Genomic DNA, 17,107 nt, shown 5'->3' with positions numbered 1-17,107 from the left:
CTTTGTTGAAAATAGTTGAACTCAAAAAAGTTATCATAAATTATATATGCAAATGGATAATATGTTTAAATATATAATTGTATAAATAAATATATATCATATAAATTATATTTTTATATGAATAATTTATATTATAATATAAGATTATTTTTACTTGTCAATAATTTTGTTTCAAAATATTAAAATTTAGTTCATAAATAATTATGATAAATAAAAATTAAATTAAATTAGATAAGTTAAAGGAATCCCTAAAATCTATCTAGTAAAGAAAAATCTTTAAAAATGTCCTCACACAAGAAATATGTTTGGATATAACGGATTTGACTCTTATAAAGTGAAGGGATGCATTTTAGAGGATAAAGTATATTCATAATTGTTGATTAAAAATCAATTTGTGATAAATTTAAATTTTTATAAAATAAAATTTAAAATTAATTACAATATTAATCATTAATTTTTTAATTAATGGTCATTATTGCACTTTATTTTCTAAAGTGCAATTCTCTCACTTTAGAAGAGTTAGATCAAAATTTGACTTTTCTAAAGTGAATGGTACACTTTAAAGAATATAATGCACTACAATTGATTATAAAATCAACTATTAAAATTTGTGGAAATTTTAAATTCTTGTAAGATAAAATCTAAAATTAATTATAATAAATATCATTAATTTTTTAATCAATAATTATTATTACACTTAATTCTCTAAAATGCAATTTTCTCATTTTAAAGTAGTTAAATCCCTTCTCATTTTAAAGTAGTTAAATCCTAAAAATTATAACCAATAACATTATAGAATAGCGTGGCATTTTGTGTGTGTGTGTATTCAATTAAAAAAGAAATCAACATAATAGATTGAAAAATTAATATATAGACATAAAGAGAAATACAATTTGACATAAATGAGAGAGATTTCTTTTAGTTAGTGACAAAAATAATAATATGTATAATAAATATTCAAAGAAAAGAAAAATAATATCAAGAGTGTATAATAAAGATAATGGAAATAATAAAACTAAAATAAATTAATATAGAAATATTTATGTTATAAATTACTTTTTTTATATTTTAAATTATAAAATAATTTATAATTATAATATTTATTGTAACGACCCGCCATGGTCTCTACACTTAGTGGAATCGCACTACTACTAGTGAACTAAGAGAAATATTAAGTTGGATAACTCATACATACAAGTATAAATAAGAATGACAATAATTAAGTTTCTGGTTATAAAATAGAACACCATATATGTACAGTCATCCAAAAATAATATTCCCTAGTACTAGTCAAGCACAAATGAAATCGTTACCCAAAATGGTAACTCTAACACGAGGTTCAAACTCCCCGTCTCGCAGCGGTCACCTCAACTCCAAGCTAGCCCTGACCTGCTCCCATACAAGGTATCATCATCGCAGTCCATCCACATGGAAACAGAAGGGTAAACTAGAGTTCAAAAATCAATCATACAAGTACAGAACAATAATCTATACTACATAATTATCCAACTATCAATCATATTCATAGAGTCACACCATACACTCTATCCAATATTATTCATGCATAAAATACAATCCACCAATCATGAAGCCAAACACCACACACTTCATCATATTAACAATCATGCAATAAATGCATCTCATGATAGATATCAATGCATATCAATCATTTAATGCGTCGTCACGCATACACCTAGGAGATCTCCCTAACAACAGAGCAGTATAAGTGACATCCCATCCTACCGAATCCACCCCAATCGTTTTCACGCCTAATGCGCCCGCTCGGTCACAGCTAAACAAGATATAATCCTCACTCGGGTTTACTCGGATGATGTCACTTACGGGATTGGAAGTCTAGATCCACCGGCAGGTATAGCACAACTAGGTACAGACTTACCACGACCTTGGCATGAATTACCAAGTCAATTGTGGAGTTCGCCCACCGACTATCCGCAAGGATCCACGCACCTTCCCGAGTACTTGGTTAAGGGAATAACCCTCGACCTCATACCCCGCTCCAACACTAGCTAAGGACTTAGAGGAGACTCACACAACCTAGTGGCCTACCTGAGCACCACTCTCCCAAATCCAGTGGCCTACCTGAGCACCACTCTCATATATCAATGGCCTATCCAAGCACCACTCTCAAGAGACTCTATGTGAGCTCTTCCAGTTCAAAAATATTTTTCCTCTCCTCAAGTCCTAGGCTAGACTCATGCCATAAGGCATCACATGTAATTATGCATCACACATCATACATGGTCTGCCCACCATCATGATCAAAAATCATACACGTGTCATAAGACATCACATGCAATAATGCATCATACATCATACATGGTCTACCCACCATCATGATCAACAATCATACTCATATGAACATATACTCATGTCATATCATATTTATACATTCATATATATCATTACCAAGCATACATATGAATCACACCTCAACATACATCATATATCATACATACATGATCTAAAACTTCAACTTTCAACACATGTCGAAGCATCACTTTAACTATTACAAATAAACATGTTCAGAGCGCGCCCGGCCTAATCACAGTCAGAGAGTTCAAAAACTCTCATCCAAACCAACAAATCCAGCCACATGCAAACACAAAACACAATGCATAGGCTTCATACAACTCAAAAATAAACTTAAATCTCACATGCATCCAACATATGCATCAAAATCATCAAAACCCTCATTTTTCTCAAAACCCCAAAAAAATGAGATTTTCTTCAATCCATCTATGGATTCTCAACATTCATGCATCCATTAAGTTTCTAAACTCACATGCAACCTAAACAACAAACATTCTAGCTTCCCTTACCTGAAAATTGGCTCAAAATGGCCAAGAACTAAGGAGAAGTAGAATTTCCTTTCGAACCTCAACCCGAAACTTCAATCCACCCAAAGTAAGCTTTCAAGTTTGAATTTCAAGGAAAGACAGAAGACATTAGTGATTTAGAGGAGAAAAAAAGAATCATACAGAGAAATTTGGGAGAGAAAGGAGCTCACAGACCCAGAGTCCTTCTCTCTAAAACTTATCTCTAAAAACTTCACTTTCTCCTCAACCACACAACCCCTATTTATAGAAGTTCAGGAGTGGCCAGAACGGCCCGTTTCGAATCCGAAACGGCCTGTTCTGCACCCCTTCATCATGTGCAAAAATCACATGCAAAACGGCCCGTTCTGTGACTCATCCAGAACGACCCGTTTTGGGGTTTGGAAAGGCCAGTTCTCAACTATGATTTATAGGTCAATTTAATAGTTTGGAACGGCCCGTTCTGGGCTACTAAATCACTCATACTGGGCTTTTGGGCCTTCTAAAATAACTTACTACGTTACATTTATCAATAATAAAATATTAGTGGGATAATTGTATCATGACTACCAAATGAATCCTAAATTCATGTCACTTGGAGAACACCAACTTACTAATTCGGTCCACAAATAAAAAATGACTGATATTACTATCATTCACACTTAGAACCAATTACCATGAATAAATAATAGTATAAAATTAGAATAATTATTTTATTTGATAAGGAGATATAATTCTTTCATATCTAAAGGATCTGATGGATTCCAAGTTGAGTAGCTTGAAATCTCCGAATTACTCCAATGACTTCTCTTGTTTCATTAAGATGATTCAAGGAGGATCCAAAACTACCAAGAGAAGTAGTGTTGATCAAACTTGAACCAAGGTCCTTAGTTAGAAGTAGCCAAAGGCCTAAAGTTACAAAAAGGATAACTCAAGGCAAAAGAGAGAAGATGTTCTCACAAGGTGACTTTCGGCTAGAGAGAAAACTCAAAGATGAAACTCTCATAAATGCTCAAAAGTCAAAAATGAACACGACCATAATGAATATACAAGCATAGGAAGTGTGCTAAGCAAGCTAGGTTTAACCTAAGGTTAAAATAAACAATGGTATGGTTTATTTAACCTTAGGCACCCAAGTCTGAATTCAAAATTTAAATTTGGGTCCAAAAAGCATAGTTTACCAAGTGCTCCATGTGCCTCCATGTGATTAATACATTTGCATGTGATTTGAGTTGCGGTTGGAGGTGAATTTAGATTTGCCATGTGTGCCACTCTTGGCCGGTCACATGTGCTCTAAATTCACCTTAAATGTGACTCAAATGACATGTAATATAATTCTCGCACTAATAAATCCCTAATCTAATCCAAATGGCCAAAAATGCAAGGCCCAAAAGAAAACCTAAACAACATGGCCAAAATACAAGGTTCACAAAAACAAATACAAACTCACATGGGTCAAAACCCTACTCTACATGGGTCTTAAGGTACAGTCCAACTAAAAAGTGTCTTGAGTTTTTCCTCCTCTTAACTAGCCCACTCTTCCTCCATTCTCCTTACCATAACTTTGATAATTGGACTCTTGATCCATGGTCCTCCATCAGGATCGTTATAAGAAGAGAAAAAATACCTTCCATCATACTTTTAGTTAAAAAGTACAAATAATTTGAAACACTTTAGCTAACAATTTTTATAAAATTAAAATAATATGCATTTCATATTGTTTATTTATAGTTTTACTATGCATTACTTTAAAATCTTAAGAGAAAATTATACTTTTTTATTTTAATAAATCTTAAATTTCATTATTTATATCTTAAGAGAAAATCTTAATGTGAACGAACTATTAGTAACAATAGAATATTCAAACATACCAAATTACAAGAAATAAATATAAAAATATTATTTTATAGTTTTTGATCTCGATTAAAAAGTAAGATTACGTTGAACTTGACTAAAATGTAATACATTTTATTTTTTTTAGAAGAATAAAGTATAATTTTTAATATTAAATGTGAGAATAGTATAATCCAAACATATTGTAAGAAAATTTTATTCTATTTTTAAATATAAAGTTCACTTTAAATCAATGTCGAAATTTTCACACAAACAAAACTTGATGCAATTGTTAATTGATTAGCCAGGCAGTTGAAAGAAATTGAACATAAGATAAGATTGTAATTCAGATTTGAAGTTGGTTGAGTTGGCTATTTTCAAGGTCCAATACATGGTGTGCAATTAAAAATAAAGTTGTATTAGGTAATATGTCTAACATATTGTGTCAGCGGTGGTTGAGATGTTTTTCGTGACATAGAATTAATAAAGCTAGAGGTTAGAACAATTGTGAACTATTTTTCTGCATTAGAAAGTGCATCCATACTTTTTTATTTTCTATTTTAATAGTATTCATTGATGGAACCCTCCTCCTCTTAAACAAATTATTCAACTAATTTGTGTGTACTTCCACTTTGCTTGCAGCGGATTTTCATTTGACACCACCTGAAAAGATTGTTATGTATTTAGTTTATTCGGATTAGGTAAACTAATTATTATTGGGATGAGAATAAACTATTCTAAATTTTGAATACGTAGGTTAGAATTATTTTATAAAATTAAAGTTTAAATTTTATTAATATTTTTTTTAATAGATTTTATTTAATATTTTAAAAAATTTAGTCTGGTTTATTAATCTATTTTATATTAACAACGTTGAATAGGTCAATAAATTCAATTTTAAATAAATTAATAATTATATTTTTAAGTACACATATATTTTTTTAAAATTTATTTGATAAAATAATAGTTTATACTATTATTATTAAAATTTAAAATAAAAATAAAAATTAACTAAATATAACTCATGTAAATTCTAAATAACCAATTATAAAGATGAAAAAAAATAGCATATAATTATTAGAATTTTTATTTTTTATTTCTTGATTTTGTATAAATAAGAAATGTAAGACATTTAAATATAGTGAAAATGTAAAAAATATTGATAATTTTGATTTTTTATATTAAAAATTTATTTATTTAAGTATATTATTAAAAATATAATGTGTATATTATTCTTTTGTTGTATTATATAGATAAAAATAAATTGATTTATCATGCTTAATAAATTTTTGTATAAATTTATGTCAAGTTTTTTTAAGTAAATAATTTAAAAAAAAAAATAAAACTTACGGGGGTGTATTGGATTAAGATTTTAAAGGACTTTTTAGTTAAAAAGAATCTTGCAGATTTTAAAAGACTTTGCAGGATTTTCATGACTTTTAAGATTTTGCAGGATTTTATAAGACTTAAAATCAGGATTTTAATAGATTCTATAAGACATTTAAATCAGGATTTTAATGGATTCTGTGGAATTTTAATGGATTTTGTGGATTTTGTAGAATTTTGTGGATTGAGACGAGGAAGGATGACTCTCTCCACATTTAGTTTGCTAATTGACCCATTAGCATCACGCATTCCACTTTTTATAGCATCCACTATCAATTGTAACAATTCATCGGAATCCTCCTTGGTCCAAGCTTCATAGTTTTCTTTCTCTTTTCCTTTTCCTTTATTATTTCCTTGTGAATCTCCCATTTGAATTACTAAAACAATATATGTTGAAAACTAGTTATATAAATAATTATGGATAAGAGACAAAATCAATAAAATTATATTATTATTTTTAGAAGCACACCAATCATACAAGATCGAATATATCTTGTGTAACGTAGTAAGTATTTCAGAAGGCCATAGGTGATTTAGTAGCCTAGAATGGGCCATTCCAAACTACTAAACCGGCCTATAAATCCTAGACTGGAACGGGCTGTTCCAAACGTGGTTGTTGTGAGTTAAATTCAACTCCAGAATGGGCCGTTCTGATTTGGGAATGGGTCGTTCTAGACGTGTCAGAACGGACCTTTCTGCATATGAATTTTACACATGATGAAAGAGTCCAAAAAGGGTCGTTCCAGATTTTAAACGGGCCATTCTGGCCACTCCTGACCTTTATAAATAGGCATTAAGGAAGGAGAGAAAGGGAAAGAAAGAAGGAGAGGAAGGGAGAGAAGTTTAGAGAGAAGGGCTCTGGTCTGTTAGGAAGCTTTTGAAGGATTGAAGTTCGGGAGTCGAGCTCGAAGGAGAGTTTTTCTTATTTCCGAATTCTTGGCTGTTCAGAGCCAATATTCAGGTAAGGGAAGCTTCATGCATTGTTTTCCTTGAAATGGTTGAGTTGTTGGGTGCAGATTGAGTTAAAAATTTGGGTTTTGTTGTTTGAAAGAAAAAGATATGATTGATTTAAATTAGTGGTTGCATGTAGTTGTTCTTGTGTTTTAGAAGTTGTTTATAACGTGGTTAAGTTGCTAAGTTGCCTGATGAAGATGAGTTGAGTAGTTGTTGACTTAAGTTGTTTATATGTTATGTGTTGATAATATGTGATATGTTGTTAAAGTTGCTATATGTTGCGTATTTGGTGAAATTAAGTTGTTTGTATGTTGTTTATTGTTGAATTATTAATAAGTTGAGATGTATAAGTTGAAGTAGTTCATTGATGTAAAGTTGATATTGTGTTGACTATAGTTGCTCTAGTTGTTTTAATTAAGTAATATAAAGATGCCTATTGCTGTAAAGTTGAAAGTTGCCTTAAAGTTGTTATGATGTCTATTGTTGTAAAGTTGTTATGATGCCTATTGTTGTAAAGTTGTTATGATGCCTATAGTTGTAAAGTTGTTATGATGCCTATAGTTGTAAAGTTGTTATGATGCCTATTGTTGTAAAGTTGTTATGATGCCTATAGTTGTAAAGTTGTTATGATGTCTATAGTTGTAAAGTTGTAAAGTTGTCTATTGTCGTAAAGTTGTAAAGTTGCCTATTGTTGTAAAGTTAAAAAGTTAGGGACAAATGGTGAAGATATATGTCCTATGTTGAGATACATAGTACTAAGGTGATAAGTTGAAAGTTGTTTTAAAGTTGAATCCCTTAGTACTATGTGGATGACATGGAAGTAGTCGATCCATGTCATGGTTGAATGACCAAATTGAGTAAAGTATCTAGTTAGAGATGTAGTCTTTGACTAAGTACTGGAGGGTGCGTGGTACTTGGAGGGTAATGGGTGGACTAACCTCATATGTGGATTGGTTATGCAGACCAAGGCCGTGGTAGGTTCATACCCAAACCCTTCTACCCTGACAGTAGTACTGGACCTCCGAGTCTAAGTGGCACACCTAAGCAATCGTCTATTGTTGTCTATATCTGGTTCTCTTTGAAGTTCCTAACGATGCCTTATACCTGACCTGGTTGAGATAGGTCAAACGTTGGATCCGGTAGGGTTTATGCCACCTAGACTGCTCAACCTCAGTTGTTGGAGATCTCCTAGTTGTATATGCGTGACAACGCATTAGTTGATGTTGCATGGATTGTTGCATTCAAGTTGTATATAATGTTGTATGAATGAGTTGATAGTTGAGCTATTGTGATAAATTCTTTGTGATTGTGTTGTGATGAGTTGTTGATCATTAGGACTAGAGGAGAAGTTTTCAAAGTTGCTCATCCCATTGTGCGGATTGAGATAGTTGTGGTGCTTTGAGAGCCCAATTTGTTTAAAAACCCTCATTGGAAAGTTATCCCTTGGAGTGGATGATGTGTTGTTCTCCTCTAGGACTTAGTTGGTCCCGTGTGTGGGCAAAGTTGAGGCATACATGTATGAAGCGACCATGGTATAGAGGCCAGACCAAACTATACCGATTACAAGCGGCCAATTTGAATAAAGTACAATGTGTGGAAAATGTTGTCGCTATTTAATGATATTGTATATCTATTGTTGTAGATGTTGTAAGTTGAAAGTATAATTCTATTGCTGTTTATTATATGTTGATGCTATTTTTTTATGATTATTGTTGTGAGCTTACCCTAACATGTTTTCCCTATGTGGTTGGGTATGCGAGCAGATCAGGATTAGGTGCTCTGTTGGACTGGGTGAGCTTCTTTTTGGTAGGGACTCAGAAGGAGGGCTAACGTTGTATTTAGTTGATTGGTAGCTTTTGACTACCTAGTTGTTGTATAGGGTATTATTTCCTACTTTCAATTATATATATTATGGGACTTTTTAGTTGTGTATTCTCGTTATATGTATAATTGTTTAGTAGTGAGATTTTATTTTATACTTGTATCTGAACACTATAGACAGTGTGAGACCTGGCGGGTCATTACATCTTGGCTATCCAAATGAATCAAATATCTCAGTCATTATAAAAAACATGTAAAAACGGAAATATAAAAACATAAGATAATTTTTTTTAGATATATAAATTTTTTTTATATAAACGGAAGTATTTAGATATAGAGAATATATATATATATATATATATATATATATATATTATTTTAATTATATATTATATGATAATTTTTAACGATATTTATAAATGTAAATTATTCTAACAAATATTTTAATAATATTTCCTTTTTTAAAAATTAAGCTAATGAATACATAAATCCTAAACCCTAAAAAATTAGATATTGTAATGTCTTATGTTAATTTTCTTTTTTTAAAATATAAAAAAAATCCTAATTTCACAATATAAAAATAAAAAGAAAAATTCATAGTAAAAAAAATAAAATAATTGTTGAGTCATAAAAATAGAAGGGATAAGAGTAACAAACTCAAGGGAAAGAGAGAGATCGTAGTTTTTTTATACTGACATGTGTTATAAAAAAATTACCACTTAAAATTTGAAATTTCAAGCATTTTTTTTGTGTTATATAAAGGAACAAATTTAACTACATAAAATAAAATAAAGCAAGTCAATTAAAGAGAACGAACATAAAAATAGAGCAAGTCAATGACACTATCACAGTACTACAATATTATATATGAGAAATGAACAATAGTGCAATATTATTAGCAGAGAAAAAATGGAGAAGACAGGAGCATAGAAAAAAAGGATGAAAAACTCACTTAAAAATTCTTGAAACACTTGAAAAGTCACTTCAAACAATCCTTCAAAATTCGATGAGTTTGGATGAGATTGTTTTATGAATTTAGTATTTATAGATAACACTAGAAAGTCCTTCAAAAACCCTCTCATACAACAAACCTGTAAAATCCTTATATTTTTTAATACCAATGAATTATTTTTAAGTTGTAAAAAATCTCAAATGAATACTAATGAATTTTAATAGACTCTTTAAAAAATCTTGAAAATCCAGATTGGATACCACTAGATTATTTTTAAGTGACATAAAATCCTGATTAAATACTAATAAACATTTTTAGTCAAAAAAAGTCTTTTAAAATCCTACGAAATCCTAAACCAATATACCTTAGACTTTTCATTAAATAAGTCTAATTAGATTAAGTTATAGACCCTTATTTAAAATTCGGTCTATTCTTATCCTTAATTACAAAATGTTCAAAGTATTATTTTTATTATTTTTAAATATCATGGGTGGCCTTTTTAGCCCAATTTATGTATTCAAAAAATCTGATTGGGTCTGGTGGCCCAAATTATCGGGCCCATTAAGTGTGTGTTTGCAAAAAAATAGTCGTTGTCCCGTCCTATAAAAGGAAGCTGCTTCCCCTTGATTTTGTAAAACCCTAGTTTACGTTTGCCGTTCCTCTTTGGTTCACCTTCCTGTTTTGTTCTTTCAATCAATAGGGTTTTCGTTTATTCATTTTGATTTTGTTAATCTCCTTTCTGCTTAAGAGGTCAAATGATGAATCTTTCGAAATGTTGAGACCTCAAACTTTGATTTGAGTGCAATGAATCACTTTTCATTGAATAGGAAGATCTGATGCCGCTCATTCACATTCTCGTTATTTAATTATTTATATTCTTTTATCCTATAGCGTCGCGAGGTTCTTCGTTTTATCCATATTTGCAATGTTATTATTTAATTAACTGGTACTGTAGCCAATGATGAAGATATCGAATGTGGCTGAAATGCAAAAAATTGCATTTTATTGAGGAAAATTTTGAACTAGGACGGTCTGAGGCTACTGAAAATGATTTATGTTACGTTTCTTTTTACCCCCTTCTTTTGCTATTGGATTTTGTGTGTTGTGTGGTGTGTATTTTTCTGAGTGTGTTAGTGTTGATCTGTATGAAAAGAAACAGTGGCGTGGATGATGAGAAATAAAAATTTTACAGTTATCCCTGTCTGATATATCAGGTGCTGAAATTTTGTGATCTGACACTCACTGTTTTGTTTCACATTAGCTATTTGGATGTAGCATCTGTTACATTATTTTGTCTGTGTTTGTGGTTTTGTTGGTGAATTCTGGGTTTTCCTTGATAATGAGTAATGTTCAACGAATTGTCTATTTTTCTAATCACGAATGTGGTCATTTTATTTTATTTTTACATTTTTAAGGTAAATAACTTTAAGTTTTACCCTTTATATCGTTAACAATATTCTGCAGGATTGCAAATCGGTCGGAAATGATTAGACTAATCGAACTTAGTTGTAAGTTTATAAAGTTTGTGGTGGAGATGACCAAATGTAGTTAATTAATGAATGATCTCGTGCTGAATTAGGAGTAAAACTAGTTATTATCATCATTTTCGCAAAACTTCTAATGATAAGCGACATCTTCTCCACTTCGGGGTGGGTATATTGACTCAGATCCGTGGACTGGGACCTGAATTTTTTAAATTCGTATGATTATGTTTAATTTTTAAGTCTGGTCCGTGAAGTCTACAGATTTGGCGAATTTTATCTGCGGGCTCGCGGGTTAGTTCGTGAGCTTCATTAATTAATATTTTTAAATATTACAATTTTAATATTAGGTTATATACTTAATTTTTTAAATTATTATAATATTAAAATTATATTTAGTTGGTATGTATTTGTCATTTGAATTATTTTTATGATATTTTGATATTTTTATTATTGAAAGTTTAGTATTATTATTTAAGTATTTGTAATTATTTTTATCTTAATATTTTAATATTTAGTATTTTAAAGGCTAAAAATTCATTTTGGTCTTTTATAATATTTGTTTGTTTCAATTTAGTCTTATTTTTATTTTGTTTCAATTTGATTCCTAATAAATTAATTGGTTGTAATGTTGGAATTTTGTATCTGGAATGACTTTTTTCAGATGCATTACTTAACACCATGATTGCAATCAAAATTCGGTTTCAGAACGAGTTGTTTTGGTTCCAGATGCATGACAAAATTTGATATCCACGTGGTATTTACGTAACTTTTACCTGGCATCTACGTAGTTTTCACGTGGCATCTACGTAATTTTTACGTGACCAATATTTAACTTCGTCTAAATAATTTGGATAGAAGTTCGACATTGTAACCAATTAATTTATTAAGGATCAAATTGAGACAAAAATAAAAGTGAGACTAAATTGAAACAAACAAATATTATAAGAGACCAAAATAAATTTTTAGTTTATTTTAAATTATTTTAACTATTGATAAATTTTAGTATGATAAAATTTAGCTTATAACTAAAAAATATTTTTTTTTCTAATTTTATGTATTCTTATTTTTTTAATCATTATTTAAGCTCGCGGACTGGTCTGTTATTTGTAGATTTTGGTAGGTCAAATACAGATTTAAAAAATAAGTCCATTTATTTTATGGACCGGACTTATCCAGCCTGTATAAAATGTAGGTTTTATGGACCGGGCCTTAAACGGGCTGGATCCGGATACCCACCCCTATCTGCACTCTTGTGTACGTTCTGCATTTTGATCAAGCTGTTTGGGCCGCTTGATAATACTTTAAAAGTATTTTAGGCTTTTTAAATATTGTTTTTATGCTATTTTGATCATCCAATATTTGGAGTGAATTAGATTAATTAACGCTAAAAATATAATTGCTTTTTAGCTAATATGGCAACATGAGGAACATGATAAAAGTATAGGAAATACATTGATATGAGTCATGATGTATGATGTAGTTGAAGCAATGAAGAGGTAAGAGTTGGTTTATTATGGGTGCATTTCATATGGGATCTCACGGTAGAGGTTGCTTTGACTGATGTAAGGCACTAGTTACCTTCCAGTGTATGTTGCTTTTCTGCCACTGTTGAACTGGATTTAGGACCAGGTTTACCCTAGCGTGTAGGACCTAATTTCCACCTTTCTTCGTAATCTAGTTATTATACTTCGACTTTCTTTTGTTGGGGGCTTAGACCACAAGTGGAGTTTTTAGTTATGTGTTGGATGTTCTCTTGGGAGCTGCTTTGTAGGATATGATGGGAATTTTATTATCATATGTGACATTTTTATCTAGAAAAATTTGAGCCTTTGATTAAAAGACTAAAATGTAATTTTGGTGTTTCTATAATGTTCAATTTATCTCTGAATTCTAATGTTTTTATTTTATAAAAATTGTATTTTGGCCTTTTTGTTAAATATTAATTTATTGATTATTAAAATTGTAATCATAATCTTAACATAAAATAAATGACATAATAAATGTTATTTAATAATATTGGAGTTATATTTTACTTTTGATTCAAGTTTTTTTTTATTTTATAAAAGTGGTAAAGTAACATTGTTAATTTTATTGGTAAAAATGATAAAAAATATAAATTAAAAGTATAATTTAGTTTAAATATTAATTATTATGTGATTTATATAAGGTTATGTTGAATGTTTTAATTTTAACAATTAATACATAAATATTTTAAAAGAATACCAAAATTGTAAATTTTATAAAATATAAAATTAAAAATTAAAATTGTGGATTGAAATTATGAATTGAATATTATAGATTAAAAATATAAAAAAAAACTTAATTAAAATTAAGAAGTGTTTTATATAATAAAAAAAGTTTAAGTATATTTTTGGTCTATAGTTTCATAAATTTTGTTCTTTCGGTCTTTATATTACTTTTATTTCTTTTTAGTAAAATATTTTATTTAGTTCTTATGCATGTTTTTTTTTAATGTTTTTCTTGTCTATTTTTACAAGTTCTAAAATGAAAAGTTAATATATCTTTAAAAAGAAAAAGTATAGATATACGGGATGTTTGTTTTAAGGAATGCAACTATGTTCTCACATTCCTAACAATATCTACTTCTGAAAATGTTAAAAATGTATTCATCAAGATTTTAATATTCTTGTGAATATTTTTAAATTTTAAATTAGTTAAAATAAATAAAAAATAAGAGTTGAATAAATAGATTAAAATATAATTTTCCATATTTTTACAGAACACAACTTTTTCATCTCTCAGCATGATTTTTCATCTCTCAGCATGAAAATCAAAATGAAAGTAAATATTTTTCCAAGAATAAATCATCTAGAAGTTTTTTCTTCAAAAACTCCAAGCAAACATGGAAATGACATTTCTAACTCCATATTTCTATAATGAAATTTTAATCTGCAAGACAAACATACTCTAAAGTTTAAAAAGAAAAGTTTATTTGACTACAAAAAGTTTATGAAATTAGGGGGGAAAAGTGATTAAATCTATTGAAAAAAAAGGACATGTGTTTGTAGAGAGCATAATTTTGAAAGCTGTTGGGATTGAATACTTTCACATGTTGGGATTGAATACTTTCACATTACATTGGATATATCATCGAATGCTTCTAATATGAAGTAGTTGAGTTTATGCGTCTTCCATGAGGTACTAAAGTTATCGGTAATAACAAGTTTTTCAACTTGTTTATATTTGTAAAATAGTCTTTATATTATATGTGAAGGTGTGGAGGCACGGTGGCAGCAGAGGTGTTGTCTCCTTCCACAGTGGTGGCAGTAGAGGCTGTGTGGCGGTTGGAGAGCTCTAGAACCTTCAAGATCAAACTTATTCTTTTCTTCATCATTTTGTAGAGTTCTACACGTCTATGTGTAGCTAATCTCACCCTTCTTGGGGTTTGATGTAACTAAATCATTCTCATGTGTAAACTCTAAGTGATCAATCTCAGTTATTATTCAGTTTTATTGCTTTGTTTCCTGTGCATAATACTTGTTATGAATTGATCACCCTTAACTTGAACTTGAGGTTTTTAAGAGATTGAGAAATGATTTTAAACCTTTGAATGGAAATAGAATAACTAATGGTGCTTATTGCTAGAGATAGAGTAAATGCCATTAGTCTTTCTTAAGCTTTGGTTTTTAGTTGGTTTGTTGGTTAAACTATGCAAGAGACTGATAGTTTAATCTAGCAACTCAGATGCCAACTTGTAAGAAATTAGAGTTGGTTATTTTTTAGAGTGATTTTTGAATGATGACTATTGTGAGCTTAGTGATAAACATGAGAGGAAGGTTTAGTGAAGTCAAACTCGAATATTTATTAATATTGCTTTAGAATCAAGTTTTGCACCCTAAGTGTTTACAAAAGTACCAAAAAGAATTCTTATTGTTTGCTTACATTTTTTACTGCAACAAATCAAACTCTTATTGCTTTTCGGTAGCTTAATTAGTATAATAAGTGAATTTGTAAAATGTTGCAGAAGTTCCTTGGGAGACAATACTCATACTTTCATTGAACTACTTATACGATTTGGTACACTTGACAAGGGAGATAACAAATATATCTAATAAATTTATTTTAATAAAGGATAATTTTTGTAAAAATATCTATATACACAGGAAGGAATATACCATTGTGACCAAATATAAAAACCTTTAATTCTCAAGAATCATGTTGGAATTCTTATGAACTCTTATGAGTAACAAAACATATTTTAGTTATTCTAAAGAATCGTGATTTTCAGGATTTTTAATTTCTAGGAATCATGATTCTTGGATATGAAAAAACTTTTCCACTACCAAACACTCCCTTAAAGTCAAATAACATGACTATATTTAATCATACTAGTTATTATTTGAGGAATCTTTTTTTAATTATCAATAAATATGGAAATTTTTGGAATCTCAAAATTGCTTCAAAATGAAAAATTAATTTAAATACAATTACATCCACTTGTATTAAGTAGTATGACACTTACTACCCTCAATACAATAATCAAGACATTTACACATAAACAACTACAATAATCTTCATAATCAACAACATTCATAAGGTTTACAACACATTAATTTAGAAGAATGTCTAACATTAAACATAACATGAACAAAACAACGTCTAACATTAAACATAACCTTAATTAATAAGAAATCCTATATTATGTCTATAGATGTCACATCCTATCAAAACCATACTTAAAACCCCACAAGGCTCATATCTTGTCGTTCACATCACCAACATGATAATTATTATCTATAACACACCCAACATGAAACCAGAAAGAGGTAACAAACGTTTAACTATAATATAATTAATATATACTTAAATAAAACATGAAAATAATTACCAATTCATACTAAACAGAAATATATTTACGTAGTTCACAATCCACTATATTCATATTAGCACACTTGAACTTCATATTTCCAATTGATTAATGAACATTTCTCTAATGTCAATTATAACAATAACAAATAACTTAAAACCTCCGTAGCTTTCTACTCATAAAGTAGTGACATATTCTCGTGGCCTGAAATAGTTTCATAGCCCAAAGACTTATTCTTGTAGTCTGAAGGCTTTATCTCATACTTGTTGTATGATTATTATGCATGTTTTTTTTTAAAGGAGTTTCAAATTATGTAAGTTGTAATACCATCTAATATTTGTATTTTTTATACCATGAATGCATTTTGTACTTTAATTAGTATGATTTAATAAAATTTCTGTTATACTTTTTTTTTTATAAAAGAAAGACTAATTAGTATAAATATGTAGTCATTAAACATCTTATATAAATGATTAAAGTTAATATTTGTTTTTTGATTAATTTAAATTATGTGACTATACAGTTTTTTTCTCCTCCAACTCAAATACAGATGCTTACACATTTAAGAACTAAAATCATAATTTACTAATTATAGACCAATTAGTATAAAAAAGATTTAAATATATTTTATGTCTTATTTAATTAGTGAGTTTTAAATTTATTTCTTTTAAAATAAAATATTTTATTCTTATGATTAAATGACATTTGCCAATTATTCATGTGTTCAACAGATGAAAAGTAATTATCTCAAATGAAATCTTTGGAATTTGTTATAGATTTTACAATAAGTATTATTTATTTACTTTAAAATATAAGAAATAATTATTGCAATTTTTAGAGAGATGAAGATTAAGAAAATGTATTTCAACAATTAAAATTAAAATTCACTAATTTTATAAGGATTGAAGTTAGTTATTTAAAAATTTAAAAGGATAAAAAAGTTCTAAAATCAAAATCCATCTATTTTATATGAAAAAAATGTATTTATGCTATTAAATAAATTTTAAAAAAACTA

At 29.1% G+C, this 17,107-nt stretch overlaps 3 non-coding genes across 3 annotated transcripts; all 3 read left to right on the top strand.

Annotated features, from left to right (window-relative positions):
- Positions 1-10,539: 10,539 nt before the first annotated feature.
- LOC114916995 (small nucleolar RNA snoR64a) lies at positions 10,540-10,620 on the top strand. The gene has a single exon (XR_003805710.1). It is a non-coding gene; the product is annotated as a small nucleolar RNA snoR64a (small nucleolar RNA).
- Positions 10,621-10,734: 114 nt separating this feature from the next.
- Positions 10,735-10,819, top strand: LOC114916996 (small nucleolar RNA snoR20a). The gene has a single exon (XR_003805711.1). It is a non-coding gene; the product is annotated as a small nucleolar RNA snoR20a (small nucleolar RNA).
- Positions 10,820-10,939: 120 nt separating this feature from the next.
- Positions 10,940-11,023, top strand: LOC114916994 (small nucleolar RNA R38). The gene has a single exon (XR_003805709.1). It is a non-coding gene; the product is annotated as a small nucleolar RNA R38 (small nucleolar RNA).
- The last annotated feature ends 6,084 nt before the right edge of the window (positions 11,024-17,107 follow it).

This window comes from Cajanus cajan, chromosome 9 (genome assembly GCF_000230855.2).
Source record: "Cajanus cajan strain Asha chromosome 9, NIPB_CcT2T_4, whole genome shotgun sequence".
In the NCBI taxonomy this organism is placed as follows: domain Eukaryota; kingdom Viridiplantae; phylum Streptophyta; class Magnoliopsida; order Fabales; family Fabaceae; genus Cajanus; species Cajanus cajan.
The sequence above is the reverse complement of the archived record's forward strand: the minus strand, read 5'-3'. Positions and strand labels throughout refer to the sequence as shown.